We start from the raw sequence: 17,412 nt of genomic DNA on the forward strand, positions 1-17,412 counted from the left end.
CTATTATAAAATACCATAAATTGGATGACTTAAATAACAAGCATTTATTTCTCATAGTTGTTGAGGGTGAGAAGTCTAAGACCAAGGTGATGGCAGATTCATTGTCTGACAAGGGTCTGCTTCCTGGTAGCAGAACTGGTTTGATCTTGTGTCCTTACATGGCCCTTCCTTCATGTGTGCACTGAAAGAGGGAGGAAGGGAGAAACAAAGACCTTGTCTCATCATTTATAAAGGCCTTAATATCATCATGAGGGTCCCAATTACATGACCTAATCTAACCTTAGTCACCTCCTAAATGCCAGACCTCCAAATCCCATCACATTAGGTATTAAGACTTAAACATAAGAAATTATCAGGGGAACACATATTTTTAATCCATAGCTATTTCCAGCTGACTTTGAACAAAATGAAAGCAAGAGTTAGAAATTGTTGAAAATCATCAGTGCTATTGATTCTGCCAAGTGGATCTTAAAAGATTCAAAGAATTCTAAGGTCACAAAAAGAATATGTGTACTACTTTGATGAAGTATTTTTAAAATTTGACATCATCTTTGTCACAAAAATATTGCAATTCACTTTCTTTATGTATCTATGTATCTATCAATCTATAAAACTTGATAGATTATCACAGTTTCTGTGGATGGAATTGTGAAATTGCTTCCATTCTTATTAATAGTGCTATATTAGAGTTTATATGGGCACAGTTGTGAATTTTATGTGAACTACATCCCAAGTCCACGTTTGTTTCTGTTCCATAATTATTTTATTTTAGCGAAAATGTTGATTTTACTAGGATGCTATCTATGCTTCACCAAAATGTGTAGTTGTATTATCACTATAAAATAGAATTATAGAGTTGGTTCTTATTCACAGATTTTATTTTTGTGAACTTTTTTATTCTTGTAAATTTAATTATAACTTCAAAATCAATACTCATGGATCTCAATTCTACTGCAAAAAAAAGAGTATTGATAAAATTTGGATTGCTAAACACATTTTTAGCTGAACACTGATATTCTGTCTTCTTTCAGTTCTGATACTGTAAATAGTGCCCTTTATGTGGTCTATGCTGGGTTTTTTGGTGTGTGTGTGCTTCTTGTTAGTGATTTTGGTGTTTAAAATTTTAACTATCAAATATAGAATTGAAGTGCTGTGTAGTGTTTCTAAGTGCAAGAAAGCTGTGATGTACCTACAGAAAAAATGTTTTAGAAAGCTTCATTCAGTGCTGTTAACTGTGAGTTATTAGTGAATCAACAATATATGTTAAATAAGATATCTTGAAACATATGTAAAACCAAGGGTATGATTTGATCAGTTAATGAAAATATGACCAGAGACCGTCAGCCTAACCTTGTATCTCTTAGGAGCAATAGTTTGGTATTCACTAATTCAGTGTTCATAGTAAACATTATAAAACTTAACTATTTTGAATAATGAGAACCAACTGTAATTTTATCTTTATTGTTGAACTTTTTAACTGAATTGAAATAGCCATTATAGCAATATCATTTGTTTCATGTTCTACAGGATGAACATCCAAAAGCTTTACTTTGATTTCATGAATTAGATGGAGCAATCAAGCCATTATTGGGATTAATTGTTGTCTCTGATAGAAAGCTGAAATCATTGAACTGTGAATTTCTTATGTTAATAGAGTCAACAAAGTTACATTTATACCACTTTGACTATGTAAAACAATTTTGAATCAGAATTGAGATTTTTTTTAAAAAAATCATTTGATCTAAATGAAAAGTCATGCTTTATAGAGTAACATATAAAACACTTCCTCTACCTGCTTTTATTTTATTGTGTGTTTGACCAAATTATAAGCAGGGGAAGCAGCATTAGGTATTTCTTCTGGGTAGTCTCTTTGAGAGTGAGGTGTTAGTTACAATACTTATAAGAGGTAGGTTCTGCTAAGTGTCTTTCAGATTTAACTACATGTTAAATTGATAAATGGCTTCACTGCCTGTGCATCTCATACATGACTCTATGAGCTTATGCTTGAGCCTGGGTGAAAATTACAATTATGTCCCAGTTTATTTCAGTGCTCCCATAGAAACATCACTGGAGAATGAAAAATCTAGGACATATGATAAATTGGAACCCTGAGACTGTGGGCATAAACTGGGATTGTCTTGAGGAAACTGACACACATGGACACGTCACCTTTCAAAAACATCTCCTAACACCAAATTCTTGATTACTGCTTTCCCATCAAAAAGGCTATTCCCTCAGTATGATTCACTTGTTTGTGACTATTTAGTAATTTCCATAGCATTATGCTCTCAAAAAAGAATGTGAAGCACTCTTCTTAGTCAGTTTATTCATTGTGTCATTTCTTTATTTCTGGAACATTTTCTATTCATCTTAAAACTTTATTAAATTTTGCATGCTTTCACTTTTAAACTAAAGAAATAATAGTAATAAACCATGCAATTATTTCCCCTGAAATTAGTTCTTTTGTTATCTTAATACAAATATACAGTAATTAAAAATGAAAGTTGAAAATGAAAGGAAAGTAATTTTATACATATTGGATAAAACTGGATTATCTGAATATGATTATAATACTACTTTATATTTTGTTACAGAATTAATTGAAAAGATTTACTCTATATCTTATGACTACAAGAGCTTTGGGAAATAGGTAAGTGACAAGGCTCTTTTGAAGAGCTATTTCTGGAACATTAAGTTATTTGATCTGGTAGGTTCTTGGCAAATAGGCAATGGGTCATATCTTAGCCATTTACTTCTTTTTCTCTTAATACATAGTAGAAATATTATGTTTACATAACTCTTCATGTAACTTTAATACCCAATAATCATATTTTCCAGGGAATTTCAGGTTTATTTTCTACAGTAACCATAATAAGAATATCATTAATAAGACATAGAAGTGTAGTAAGTACCAAAAGTTATTGCATTTTTTAAAATCATTAAGTGCAGTGTAGTAACTTGGATTGCACATAGACACTGAAAAAAAGATGTTAATGGAAAAACAGGTAAAATCTAGTTTAATTCAAAATAATGAATCAATTTAATTTCTTAGTTTTGACAAATGTTGCCTTGATTTTGTAAGATGATAACTTTAGGGGAAACTGGGTGAAGGGTATACAGAACTCTGTACTATGTTTGTATATCTGTTTTGTAAATCTAAACTTATTCCAAAATAAGCTAAAGGCAAAAAAGCCAAAGTTTATTGATTTGAGAATTATAATTTGGAAATAGATTTTTATGTGTAATGGTCTGGAAAAAATCAAATTATGCATTACCTTTACAAATCCAGACTCCATGAAATAGAGATGTAGGGAAATAATATGGTCATAGAAAGTGTGGGACTTCATTTTTGAACATTGGCATGCTTTTCATTAACTTGTCCTAGTACTTAGTTTTATACTTTCTCTTTGAGTCCTTTAATGCATTTGTGTTTTCTTTGATCATTTCTATAGCACTTTCTTTTCATACAAGCAAGGTGCTTTAAATGGGTCCTAGTGCACTGCCCCCCCCCCTTTGTTAGTGTATTAGAGACAAAATGTCACTGATATGACTCATTGGTTTGGAATTGAGACCTTGTTAAGTATAGTTTTGTTCAGCTATACCTACTTGAGCTTTTAGGTCAAGTGCTAGACATGGTTGACCTATTGTTAATGAGTATGAATAAAGATGAACATAACTTAAATAGCCTTTCTGTAATTGAGCTAAAATAATTTAGAATTGATTGCTACCAGAAAATAGAAATTCTCAGTTTCCAAATGGACTCTAGCATGATAACTCTTAAATTTCTATAAATATTAAAAGACTATAAGAAGGGAACTCTGCAGTTCGCTGAAACTGTTATGTAACTTCTCATTAATAAAATAGCCATGCTAGTTTTTTGAATGGTTTCCTGCTTCTGTTGACAACTTTAGTAATTTTACTTAAAATTCATAAAGGGAAATAGAAATATATTACAATTAAAGGATATAGACAATTAAAACAATAGGCCCAAGCCTGAATGTCTATTATAGAATAATTGTCAGACTTGGAGATTTCTATTTTGCTTGATAATCTTTATACAGAATTGGTATTATTAATCTTATGTTAATAGAATTTACAACTCTGCTTCATTGTTGAATAGCATTATTGTTCCCACTCTTTGGAAAAAAGGATATTTTTTTCAGACTAAGTTTAAAATCCATTGATTATATAATATTTCACACAAAAAAACAAACCAAATGAAACTTCTATTATTCTGTACTAGTAAGAGCATTAAAAGTTCTGTTTTTAAGGACATGCTTACCATTTAGTTGGTTGTCATTTGTGACCATAAAAGTGTGAATAAAAGAGAATAGCTAATATATATTGTGCACTTCTTATGAACCAGGCTCTTACTTCTATTTAATCTTCATTATAACTATAAGGTAGATTGGAATTCCCATTATAAATTAGACTGGGAGAGTAACAGGTATCTCCATGCTATTCCTGAGACTATGGGTAGAAAGAACAAGGTTCTTTGTATGCAGTACCCACAATTTGGTTCACATTTTTAATAGTTTCCAGGAAATGCTGACAACATCTTCATGGACATATAGTAAACTTCAGATTACTTTCACTTTTTCTGGGAAGGAGTTCTAGATCATACTGGGTGACCTAGAGCAGATTCTTCTGGGCATACTAGCCTACATAAGTTATCCTGTTCCTTGTTGTAGCCTTGCTAGGGCATTCTACAGAACCCTAACATGCTGACTATTTTCTGTTACCTGATTAATTGCAGAACACTCACTTATTGTGTGCTTCATTAACACTCATTTATTGTGTGTCCTCCCTTTGGTCAGTTAGGTAACTGGAAGTTCTTAGTTGTCATGGAACTTGGATCCAGAAACCCAGAGACCAAGGATGGAGTGGTTGTGTATCTGACAGGTGAAATTCAGCTTTCCAGACTCAGTCAATTCATTAGGAGTTAGAAATGGAGTTGGCTTCTGTCATTCCTCTTTTCAGATCACCTCAGTGACTACTCACCACATACAAGATAAAACCTCAAGACTCATGTTTCTCTTACTTCTGTCTTAGTTACTCTGCTTTCACACTTGTCTCCTTGTTATTTCTCCTTGTTATTCCTTGATACTCCAAGTCTTTTTATAATTGGCTCATTTCACTGACTTTCCTATGCCAAACCCACTCTCCAGTCAGTTCAGCCTCTAACTTGGTACCAGTAGTGAATTTTTTTTTTTTTTTTTTTTGGTACTGGGGATTTTGAACCCAGGGGGACTTAACCACTGAGCCAGATCCCCACCTCTTTTTAATATTTTATTTAGAAACAGAGTCTCACTAAGTTGCTGAGGCTGGCTTTGAACTCACCATCCTCCTGCCTCAGTGTCCCAAGCCACTGGGATTACAGGCATGCGCCACCATGCCTGGCTAGTGGAGATGAACTTAAGAGAGCAGAGTTCACATTTAGAATTGTCTAGCACATGTAGTAGTAGAGGTCTCACTAGAAATTTATAGTTTCTGTCATTTGAATTGCTTTCACGTATAACAGGGAGTGGAATTTTAAACCATAGAAAGACATAGCAAGAACCAAGAGGAAAAAGTTTCAGAGAGATTTCTACTCAATTTAAGTAGCACTATAGTGAATAACTTGGCAACAGTTACATCTGCATGAAAACAGCTTGAGTTACTTCATAAGAAGGTGACTTCTCTATCCCTGACAGTGTATAATGGAGGCTGATCACCCTCTTGCAGAGATGTCATTGAGGAAATATGTGCTGAATATGGTGGGAGAGTTCATTTCTAAGGTCTTCCCAAGTCAGAGATTTTATCAATTTTTAGAATCCTCTTATTTTCAGAAGCCATTCTTCTCATAGTCTTCAGGTTCTTCCTCCCATATTTGTATTGAGAAACTTTCTCCGTTAAAGTATGCATCACTTTTAGGTTACAGTTGTCAGTAGTTGAAAGAAAAAAGAGCTGCTTTCAAGGTTGATTTCTAGTCCAATTGGCCAAGTACTCTTCCAAAAATTTTTCTTTGGGACTTTTTCACTATATTTTGATTGACCTTTTATCTAAATAAAAAAATACATAAATTCTTAATAGATTTTAGTTATTAAACAAATTTTCCCAAGACTGAGAATAAAAGAAAGTGCTACTTGGAAATAGCCTTTGGTTATAGTTTTGCTAGAAATGGAAAATGCACCTTATCCTTACCATTATACTGGAAATGCCTTGAGAAGTAGCAAGGCATTTTGAGTGTTTTGAGTGACAAGCACCTGCTTCCCTTCTCAGCAAAAGGGTGAAAATATGATTTAAGTAATGGAGTTGCAGGCATTTTTAATTAGACCTGAGTAAGGTAATGGCCTGCTACGCAAATTCAGATTTCTTACAGCTGCTGAACTGTGGTACTTGGAATTAATGATTCAGGAAAGAATGATTTTCAGGGTCTTAAAGTACTGAATATTTGATCAATTCTGGAAGCTAGCGCCTCAGGTGATAGGATGACATTTAAAAATTGTCTCTGACCTGACACAACTTCCTTTAGCGGCTGAGCCTCCTGACCCCTTCCCCATCAAGGTATGCCTTGGCACACCATATAAAAGTACTGTTCTGATGAGTACACTGTTTCTGACTCTCCAAGAAAGGCCTGAACTCCTTAATTTACCTGAATCTCTCCCTGTATCTGTATCTTCTCTGAGTTTCTGACTTTGCTACTTCTTTTCCGTTACAGCTCTCTCTCTCTCTCTCTCTCTCTCTCTCTGTCCTTTAGTTTCAGCTCTTGATTTCTTCCTGACAATTATCTTGACTTCACCCAAACAAAACATTACTCCGACTCAACACATATAGTTTGGATTATGTCCTATATTGATATTTTTGTCTCGAATTGAGCCAGGATCCTCCTAGGAGGAGAGGGAGAGTTTATAAAGATAATATGAGCATTGCACGTGTGTCATCGTTGTTGATTTTCTGCTCCAATGGAAATTGAGTTTAATTTTTCACTTGGTCTTAGCAAAAAGCTAAAATATCTGCCCATCTCTTAAAACCATTAATAAAATAATAAATGAAGAAAGAAAAAGAAATTCTTAAATGTGGTACACATCTCTCTGTCCCATCCAGCTCCTTGGTACAGATCTAAGCAGGGATGAAATGAAAGAGACTTTAAACTGCATACAGTTATGTTCATAAATTCAGATCTTTTTATTTATTTTTTTGGAGGGTAACAGGAATTGAACTCATGGGCACTTGACCACTGGGCCATATCCCCAGCCTAATGATAAATGTGCAGATGATGAAATTAATGGATAAATATATTACAGCAGCTATTGCATATATGACCTTTATACATAAACATAATGAAGAATGAAATGGAAGATGTAAAAAAGAAAACAATGGAAAATCTAAAAATAAAAAATAAAGTATTTACTAACAGGGATTCTCTTTTTTTAAGAGATCTGTGAACTTAAGAACATATCAAAATTTTAGCTACCATGAAGCAAAGAAAGAAAAAGGATTTAAAAAGATAGAGGCTCTGTTACCTGCAGAATGACAAACAAGTGTCTGATATATAGTCTATTAAAATAAAATTGGAATGATGAGTTTAATATTGAAGCAAACATTAGAACAAGTATTCCCAGGGTTAAAGAGGGTAATTTTATAATAATAAATGGGTCAATTAATCAGAATAATTATAAAGTTTAAATGCAACCAATACTACAATATATGTTGGCAAAATTTGTGAAGCAGAAACTGATAGAAACTAAAAGAAATTGACAAATCCTCAGTTATAGTTGTAGAGTTATTTAACATTTTATGTACATTTTAACTTGTGAATTCTGTGAAACATTTGAAGCAGAAAATAGAGGAAGGAGGAACACTTCTCACCTCATTTTAGGAGGCCAACATTTGATAATCCTATAACCAGATAAAAGTATGAAAAGAGAACAAAGAATACAAATAAAAAATTGGTTAATAAAATAAACCATTAGGAAATCAAATCCATCAATATATAGAAAGTGGGTTTATTACAGGGATGCAGAGTTGCTTTAACATTGAAATTCACCAGCATAATTTATTACTTTAACAAAAAAAAAAAGGAAAAGAACATATGATCCTGTTAATAGTTATAGAGAAATCTCTGGACTAAATTCAGTAGTCATTCATGATAAAAACTATAAGGAGGGGGGCTGGGATATAGCTCAGTTGGTAGAGTGTTTGCCTCACATGCACAAAGCCCTAGATTCAATTCTCAGCACCATAAACAAAACAAAACAAAACAAACAAACGAACAAAAAAAAGAAAAAAAAAAAACCATCAGGAGACTAGAAATAGAGCAGAACTTTCTCACGAAAAACATATACACCAAATTTCTAGCCAAAATCTCATTTAATGTGAGGAAAAAAACCAAGTAGGCCTACTCTTCATGTGTTCATCTATTTTTGTATGGAGGCCCAAACTAGTTTAGTAAGGCAATAAAAAGAAGCAGGTGGCATATAGATTGACAAGGAATAAGTAAAATGTTCTTTATTTGTAGATGACATAGTCATGTACAAAAAAAATGCTGAGAAATCTCCAAAAGCCACTAGAACTTATATTTGTTTAACAAGATTGCAGGACACAAAGTATATATACAAAATTAGGTATACATACACGTACTTCATAGTAATGAGCAATTGGAAATCGGATTTATAATTTATATGGAAATATGAAGACTCTAGAAAAGTTAGCAAAAAGAAAAAATTACAGTATTGGAGAACATTTACTACCTAATTTGAAGATTTTCTTTGAATCTATAGTGATCAAGGCAGTATTAGCCTAAGCATAGATATATAGATCAGTGGAATAGAGAATCTAGAAATAGACTCAGGTATAAATGGTCCATTGATATTTGAAAGTCATACCAAGGAAATCCAATGAGGAAAAAGTATTCTTTTCAATAAATGGTACTGTAATGACTGGATATCCATATGGAAAGATTAACTCAGTCCTTACTTCCATACACAGAAATAACTTGAAAGAAATCATGGACCTAAATATAAAAGATTATAACTATAAAACTTGAAGAAAAGATCACAGAAGAAAATGTTCACAAACTTGGAATAGGTAAGGATTTGTAAAGATGAAGAAGCATGAACTATAAAAGATTATAAATTAATAAATGTGATTCCATCAAAATTTAAAAGATAATTCTTCAAAGAATGTTGTTAAGAAAATATAAAGACAATCGTTTGCATTTCATAATACATGTACTTGACAAATGCCCTATGACCAGAACACATAAAAAACTCTTATAGCTTATTAATAAGGCACTCTTTTTTAAGGAATAGGCAGAAGAGGATTATAAATAGCCAGTATAGTGCAGGAAAAGGTGTTTAACATCATTAGATACCAGCAAGATACAAATCAGTACAATAATAAGATAATGCTGGATACTCACTAGAATAGCTAAAATTAAAAATTTAAAAAGCTTTACTAGGGACTAGGATGTAGACCAATCAGAACTTTCACATATTGACAGTGGAAATGTAAATGTTAAAACCATTTTGGTAAACAGTATAGTAGTTTCTTATATTACCATAAGACCCAACAATTCTACTCTTAAGTATTTACCTAAGAAAAATGAAAATATATGTTCACATACAGACTTGTACATAATGCTTGTATAGGTAGATATCTCTTATCAGAAATTCTTGGGACTAGAAGTATTTCAAAATTTTTTTAAGTTGGAATATTTTCATAGACTTTACCAGTTGAGCATCACTAATCTAAAAATCCAGAATCTGAAATGCTCCAAAATCTAAGACTTTTTGAGCATCATATTGACATTCAACAAATTTTGGAGCATGTCAGATTTTAGAATTTTGGATTAGGGATACTCAACTTGTAGCAGCTTTATTTAATAGTCCCAGACTGGAAACAGATCTCCATCAAGTAATGAATGATCAAACATTGTGGTATATTCATGCGGTGGAATACTATTCAATAGAAAAGGGGGTAAAGTACTGATATGCACAAATAATATACATGTGTCTCAGATACATGATGCTAATAGGCCAGACACACAAGAATACAAACTGTATGATTCCATTTACTGCTCATATTAGTACATCAGAAATGCTAGAAAAGACATTTAATCTATGGTGACAAATGTAAACAGGTTGCCTACCGTTTAGGATGGATTGTGATGTACCTATATGCAGTATAAGGGAACTTTTGGGATGATATGTGAGTTCTTTATCATTATTATGGCAGCAATTATATGAGTGTAAAAACTTGTCTAAACCCATTGAAAAGTATTCTTAATAATATATATATGTGTGTGTGTGTGTGTGTGTGTGTGTGTGTGTGTGTGTGTGGTTTACCTTACTATCTATGAATTGTACCCTAGTAACATTGTTTTTAAAAAAATCTCATTTCTCAAATTTCAAAAGTTATTTTGCTAGCAGAAGATTAACTTCTATCTGATGTTAGAAGACATTATGAGGACTGAGACTTAGTTGACCTGAAAAATTCATTTGAATAGATCAGTGTGAATATAAATTATACATGAATTAAATATCTTTAAACAAGGAGAAAGTTGATGAATTCTCCATATACTTTCTAGCCTATGATTCGGTGTATAGGAATGGGACCCAGACATCCTAAGAATGCACTGGTGTTCTTTTCTGTTTTTTAGTTTGATATTTGGTAGTACCATTGGCACTGAGAAGCATCCATCTAATGTGAAATAATTGCAGATAATCTGTTCTTGATTTTATTTTTCTTTTCCTGATTAATGAATTGAATTTTATTTCATTTTTAAGCTTGAAAGCATGCGTGGAAGATGCACCAGTGTTTTGTAGAATCTGTTTTTTCTTTTAGAAACAGAATCCCTAGATTTTAGCGTATTGGATAGCTACCCATCTAGACCCTGTGCTTCTCAGCTTCTCTTGAAGCAGGGGTGGATGTGTGACTAATAAGAAGTGAATGGTCATCATCTGCTTTATCAGTGAGATCATTTGTCCTTTGGTTTTTTGAGATTGACTTATCTCACTTAGCATGATATTCTCCAACTCCATCCATTTGCCTGCAAATGCCATAATTTTATCATTCTTTATGGCTGAGTAATATTCCTTTGTATATATATACCACAGTTTCCTTATCCATTCATCAATTGAAGGACATCTAGGTTGGTTCCACAATCTGGCTATTGTGAATTGAGCAGCAATGAACATTGATGTGGCTGTATCTCTGTAGTATGCTGATTTTAAGTCCTTTGGGTATAGGCCAAGGAGTGGGATAGCTGGGTCAAATGGTGGTTCCATTCCAAGCTTTCTGAGGAATCTCCATACCGCTTTCCAGGGTGGCTGCACTAATTTACAACCCCACCAGCAATGTATGAGTGTACCTTTTTCCCCACATCCTCGCCAACACCTATTGTTGCTTGTGTTCTTGATAATCGCCATTCTAATAGGGGTGAGACGGAATCTTGATGGGGGGTGGGAGGGGTTAGGTTAGTTTTAGGGTTAGGGTTAGGGAGGGGGCAAGAATGGAGGAAGGAAGGACTGTATAGAGGGAAAAGAGGGGTGGGAGGGGTGGAGGGGAAGGGAAAAAATAGCAGAATGAATCCAACAACATTACCCTATGTAAATTTATGATTACACAGATGGTATGCCTTTACTCCATGTACAGACAGAGAAACAACATGTATCCCATTTGTTTACAATAAAAAAAAAAAAGAAGTGAATGGTAACGTGAGTAGGGTCACTTCCTTAAACACATGCAGCCTTCTTCCCCCACCCCCCTACTGACTGGGATGTTATACCTGTTATACCTTAGGTACAGAGTTGAAAACCACATGGAGGATAGCAGAGCCAGCATGGATTCCTAAGTGATCTTGTGAAACGCAACTTTCCCTGGTACCTTTTGTTGTTACACAAAATGAAAAATACCTGTCTGTCTTGAGCTATTGTACTTTTTATTCTTCTTGTGTGGCAGAAAGTTCATACATTAATAAAAATGGAAAGCATTTAAAATTTTAAAGTTTTTCTCTCTGTACAAGGAATATATATTTTAGTTAAGATAATTTTCAAAGTGGAATATGATTATATACCAAGAGTTTCTTTTTGATCCAGTAGTTATTTAGGAGCATGTTTCTCAAATTAGCAAGTTACAATTAAACTTTTGATACTAGTTATTAATAAATCGATATTAAATATCTTATAATTTTTATGGTTGTCCTTATGGACTATTTTACAGCCAGTTTTGGTCAAGTTACACAGATATTTTTAAAGTTGTATTTTTAAGAAACTAAATATGTTGTTCAACTTTTCTCTATATTTTTTTGTCAGAGCAAAGGTTTAAAGTTATTAATCAGTAATTTATTCCATTAAATTTTTTATATATGTCAGTTTTTGGTTTAATGTGTATTGTACTGTTATTTATTGCCAGTGTCTCAATTGAGGATTATACCTTTTATCTGAATAAGGTAACTTTCTTCCTGATTTGTAATTTGTGCTTTGGGTTTGTTTCAGTTGATATTGATATTGCCACCTTTGTTTTTATTTCCCTTTAAATCTTTGTATTTGTGCTTATATTTGCCTTTTCTTTTTCATTTCTTTTTGGTGTGTTTCTTAAAAGTGTAGCATAGTTGAATTTCATTTTTATAACCTACTGAGAACCTTTCTTTTTTAACAGATATTCAACATAGTTGTATATTTTGTCAAAATTGATCCCATTGGTTTTATTTCATTGATCTTATTTTAAGTTCTTCCTCATTTCCATTGTATTTTGAGTTTTTTGCTGTTTGATATAAAGTTTTCTTTTTTGTTTAATTTAGTTTTGAGTTTTTAAATGTATCCTGCTTTAAAATCTGCTAAGTATTATTTTTAAAATTGTTTTTAAACTTTAAGTCTGTATAATACCTATAATTCATGTTAGATCAGGAATCAGATGGTATCTCTTGACGTTCCTGGTCTAATGAGCAGATTTAAGTTGTATCTATCTGCTTCTCAGTTTTCATTAATATGATGTGAGGTTTTATCTCAGATTATTACTAAATTGCTATTTAAATAATTTATAATATTTTCATTAACTTTTATATGGGCATAAAGATTATGAAAACCTTAAGGTTGTCACAACCTTAAATAAATTGCCACTTTTTCCAGTTATATATCAAAATGAGCCTTAAGAAAGTTATTAAAAATGTACTCTTTTTAGTATTTCTCATTATTTTCTTGATGTATTCCCATTTATCTTCAAACGATAACTATTTTCCTTTCCCTGTTGCCCACTTCCAGGCCATTTCTTTACTCATTAGACCAGGAGGAAGAAGTAGAAAAAGTCAGATTTTAAATTAAAATCTCAAATTTTGCATTTAATATTTTCTATAGCAAAGTATAAGACCTAGAATATATTTGGGGTTATTGTATTAATGGATTTTGAGGTAGTGGATTTTATGGGAAACATTTCCAGTTTAATTTAGTGAACTTGTAAGCTTGTTTTTTTAAGATATGCCTGTCAATTGCTATATCAGGTTACAATGGGGCCTGACATTCTTAATATTTATTCAGAATAGAAGCTGTCCTCTGGTGCTTTGAGCCTCTGATAGACTGTTATGTCATGTGATCTCTAAAAGTGGGCATCAGCTTCATCCTCTCTTTATAATAAGGGTGCTTGAATGGGACTTGCCCAATTTTTTCAGAACTTGCTTGAGGACCATTTGGGGGAACAGGGTCTTAGTGAACATGCAGGCTTTTTTTGGAAACAGTGGGGAAGAAGTCAATAGTAGTTGCTAGGGGTAATATCTTTAAGAAAAGAATCCTGTTGCTAAGTTATTTTTAGAGATGGAAGTCTTGTTTTTCTCAAAAAATTTTTAACAGGTAATTAATTATGTACTACCAAGATGTAGGGAGTGAGGCAGAGTAGAGAACAAGCCTCTCCAGGTTTCCCTGGGTGGAGTGAGGTGTTTGGCAAGAGATTCATTTTGGTTGTGGTATTTTGAAAAGCCTTGTCTACCATGGTAGGAAGACCTTTATTCTAACTTTGGTTCTGTTTTTCTTTGTGACCATGGCAAGCCATTCAGCTTTTCTGGATCTCAGGCTGAATCTATTAAATGAAGAATGTGACTCTCTAAGATTCTTTCTAACTTAAAAATTCAGTGACTGACCAGGGCAACAGAAATAGCAAAGAGGTTTCCACTTGACAGCTTTTTTATTTTTAATTTCATTAAGCAAAGGAGTCAGCTTAATTTCATCTTATAAAGTCAGGAGGAATGAATCATTTCTCTCTATACTTTGAATAAGGAGAATGAGAAGGGATCATATGTGACTCCTGTGTATATGTTCTGACCTAATATTAGGTAAGTGACATGCTGATAGTTTCAATTGTAACACCTGGAAGTAGTCTGGTACTAGAATGACTCAGAAGAATGTTAACTCACCATTTTTTCCCTGAGAAAACTGAGAAAGATATTTCTTTAGATTACCAGAAGGTTGTCACGTTTTCCACTGGGATATGGGTCTATCTCCAGATTGAGGATATTGGAAAGTGGGCTCCCTGTGTGGTCACATTGAACATTTTTTCTTTGACGTTCTCCTGACTGGTGAAAAGCCTTCTCACATTGAAGTCATGTTTCACAAGAAGAGCAATGGTATGCTGCCTGAGATTATTTCTTGTCATAAGTTGAACTGAGCATAGTCACGTGGGGTAGGCAGAAAGAGTTTTCAAATAATGAACATGTCACAGTTGTGAAAGAACTGGGAAACAGTGCTGACTGAGAAAAATCAGTACAGCAGGCCAAGGGTGACTCTCTGAAAAAAGGCTTTGTTCTGGCCAAATTCTGGAGGGAAAGCCACCAATAGAAGCCCGTTAGGAGCAGCACAGAAAAGGCTATGCAGCTGGCATTGGTTGCTTCTCTTCTCTTTAGTCATCACATTGAGGACTAAAAGGTGGTTGGAAGGTTTTATTTCTCTATCAAGAGCTTCTGGGGGGGGAAATTCAGAAATGTGTTTTATTTTAGTAAATAAAAACAAGTTATAAATAAATGAAAATAAAATTCAAAATAAGTTAGAAACTTGGATAAAAACATGTTTGATAGGCTTGTAAGTGCCTGCACACATTTGGGAGGACCTGCTAGGGTGCAGATATGAAAATTCAGTAGCTTCTGTCCTCAGGAACTTAACTCGAGTGAGGGAGACATATAGAGCAAGTATTTATTTTGTTTCATTCACTTTTTGTAGAGCATCTACTTTATGTAAGGCGCTGTACTAGATGAAGGGACTGCAAGGTAAGATAGAGAAAAGTTTGAATTGTCAAGGCATTTATAGTCCAGAGGGAGATGAGTAAACAAACATGTAACTGGAGCACCGGGGTACATAGAGGCGTGCGGGAGAGAATAAATGGAACACGTGGGAAAGAATCATGCAGGTGACTTCAAATGTTTTTGTTGAACTCATCAGCCTCAAGGTTTCTATACCTTCAGACTTCTAGCATCCTTAAGATTTCTGAGGACAACTCTGTAGAACTGAGGGAGTCAACAACTAGAGGAACCATTGTTGTGTTTTTGCAGGTATAGCTGCTTAATATTAATGAGTCTGTTGGAACTTAGTGTCTGGAAGAAAAAATATTGTTGATATATGTGCTTTTCATTTTCTAGAAATAAAACTATTGATGAAGAAGAAGATGATGATGATGGATTGACTTGCCCTGTACTATTAAATCAAATCTAGAAATTTTTACTTGAAATTATAGGAAAATACATTTTGATCAATTCCAATTCTCATTAACTTACTTTTTGAAAAGGTTTTTTCTTGAATTTTAAGTGTATCTAAAAGAGATTGTACCACCTCCCACAACCACTGAATTTCTTTTTTTATTATTATTATTGTATACAAATGGGATACATGTTGTTTCTCTATTTGTACATGGAGTCAAGGCATACCATTTGTGTAATCATACGTTTACATAGGGCAATGATGTTTGATTCATTATTTTTTTCCCTTCCCCCTCACCCCTCCCACCCCTCTTTTCCCTCTATACAGCCCTTCTTTCCTTCATTCTTACCCACACTCCTATCCCTAACCCTAAACCTAACCCTAAACCTAATGCTAACCCCTCCCACCCCCCATTATATGTCCTCATCCGCTTATCAGCGAGATCATTCGTCCTTTAGTTTTTTGAGATTGGCTTATCTCACTTAGCATGATATTCTCCAATTTCATCCATTTGCCTGCAAATGCCATAATTTTATCATTCTTCATTGCGGAGTAATATTCCATTGTATATATATGCCACAGTTTCTTTATCCATTCATCAACTGAAGGGCATCTAGATTGGTTCCACAATCTGGCTATGGTGAATTGAGCAGCAATGAACATTGATGTGGCTGTATCTCTGTAGTATGCTGATTTTAAGTCCTTTGGGTATAGGCCAAGGAGTGGGATAGCTGGGTCAAATGGCGTTTTCATTCCAAGCTTTCTGAGGAATCTCCATACCGCTTTCCAGAGTGGCTGCACTAATTTGCAACCCCACCAGCAATGTATGAGTGTTCCTTTTTCACCACATCCTCGCCAACACCTATTGTTGCTTGTGTTCTTGATAATCGCCATTCTAATTGGGGTGAGATGAAATCTTAGGGTAGTTTTGATTTGCATTTCCCTTATTACTAGGGATGTTGAACATTTTTTCATATATCTGTTGATTGCTTGTACATCTTCTTCTGTGAAGTGTCTGTTCATTTCCTTAGACCATTTGTTCATTGGATTATTTGTATTCTTGGTGTAGAGTTTTTTGAGTTCTTTATAGATTCTGGAAATTAGCGCTCTATCTGAAGTATGGTTGGCAAAGATATTCTCCCACTCTGTAAGCTCTCTCTTCACATTGCTGATAGTTTCCTTTGCTGAGAGAAAGCTTTTTAGTTTGAATCTATCCCAGTTGTTGATTCTTGCTTTTATTTCTTGTGCTATGGGAGTCCTGTTAAGGAAGTCTGATCCTAAGCCAACAAGTTGAAGATTTGGACCTACTTTTTCTTCTATAAGATGCAGGGTCTCTGGTCTGATTCTGAGGTCCTTGATCCATTTTGAGTTGAGTTTTGTGTAGGGTGAGAGATAGGGGTTTAATTTCATTCTGTTGCATATGGTTTTCCAGTTTTCCCAGCACCATTTGTTGAACAGGCTATCTTTTTCTCCATTACATATTTTTGAAACCTTTGTCTAGTATGAGAAAATTGTATTTATTTGGGTTTGTGTCCATGTCCTCTATTCTGTACCATTGATCTACCTGTCAATTTTGGTACCAGTACCATGCCGTTTTTGTTACTATTGCTTTGTAGTAGAATTGAAGATCTGGTATTGCAATACCCCCTGCTTCGCTCTTGCTACTGAGGATTGCTTTAGCTATTCTAGGTTTTTTATTCTTCCAGATGAATTTCATAATTGCTTGCTCTATTTCTATAAGGTACATCATTGG

General features: G+C 33.9%; 1 protein-coding gene across 18 annotated transcripts in view; it reads left to right on the top strand.

Annotated features, from left to right (window-relative positions):
• Positions 1 to 17,412, top strand: part of Znf438 (zinc finger protein 438) — a 192,563-nt gene that overhangs the window by 31,214 nt on the left and 143,937 nt on the right. For 9 of the 18 annotated variants that reach the window (XM_047521025.1, XM_047521023.1, XM_047521018.1 and 6 more), the window contains exon 2: positions 2,595 to 2,650. The exons of 1 other annotated variant lie outside the window; for it this stretch is intronic. The gene's annotated coding sequence lies outside the window, so the exon portion shown is untranslated. Of the gene's footprint in view, positions 1 to 2,594; positions 2,651 to 9,053; positions 9,070 to 11,784; positions 11,865 to 12,396; positions 12,434 to 17,412 lie in introns of those variants that run through there. 8 more of the 18 variants (XM_047521029.1, XM_047521020.1, XM_047521031.1 and 5 more) reach the window with 4 other exon arrangements.

The sequence above is a fragment of the Sciurus carolinensis genome, chromosome 12 (genome assembly GCF_902686445.1).
Source record: "Sciurus carolinensis chromosome 12, mSciCar1.2, whole genome shotgun sequence".
Lineage (NCBI taxonomy): Eukaryota > Metazoa > Chordata > Mammalia > Rodentia > Sciuridae > Sciurus > Sciurus carolinensis.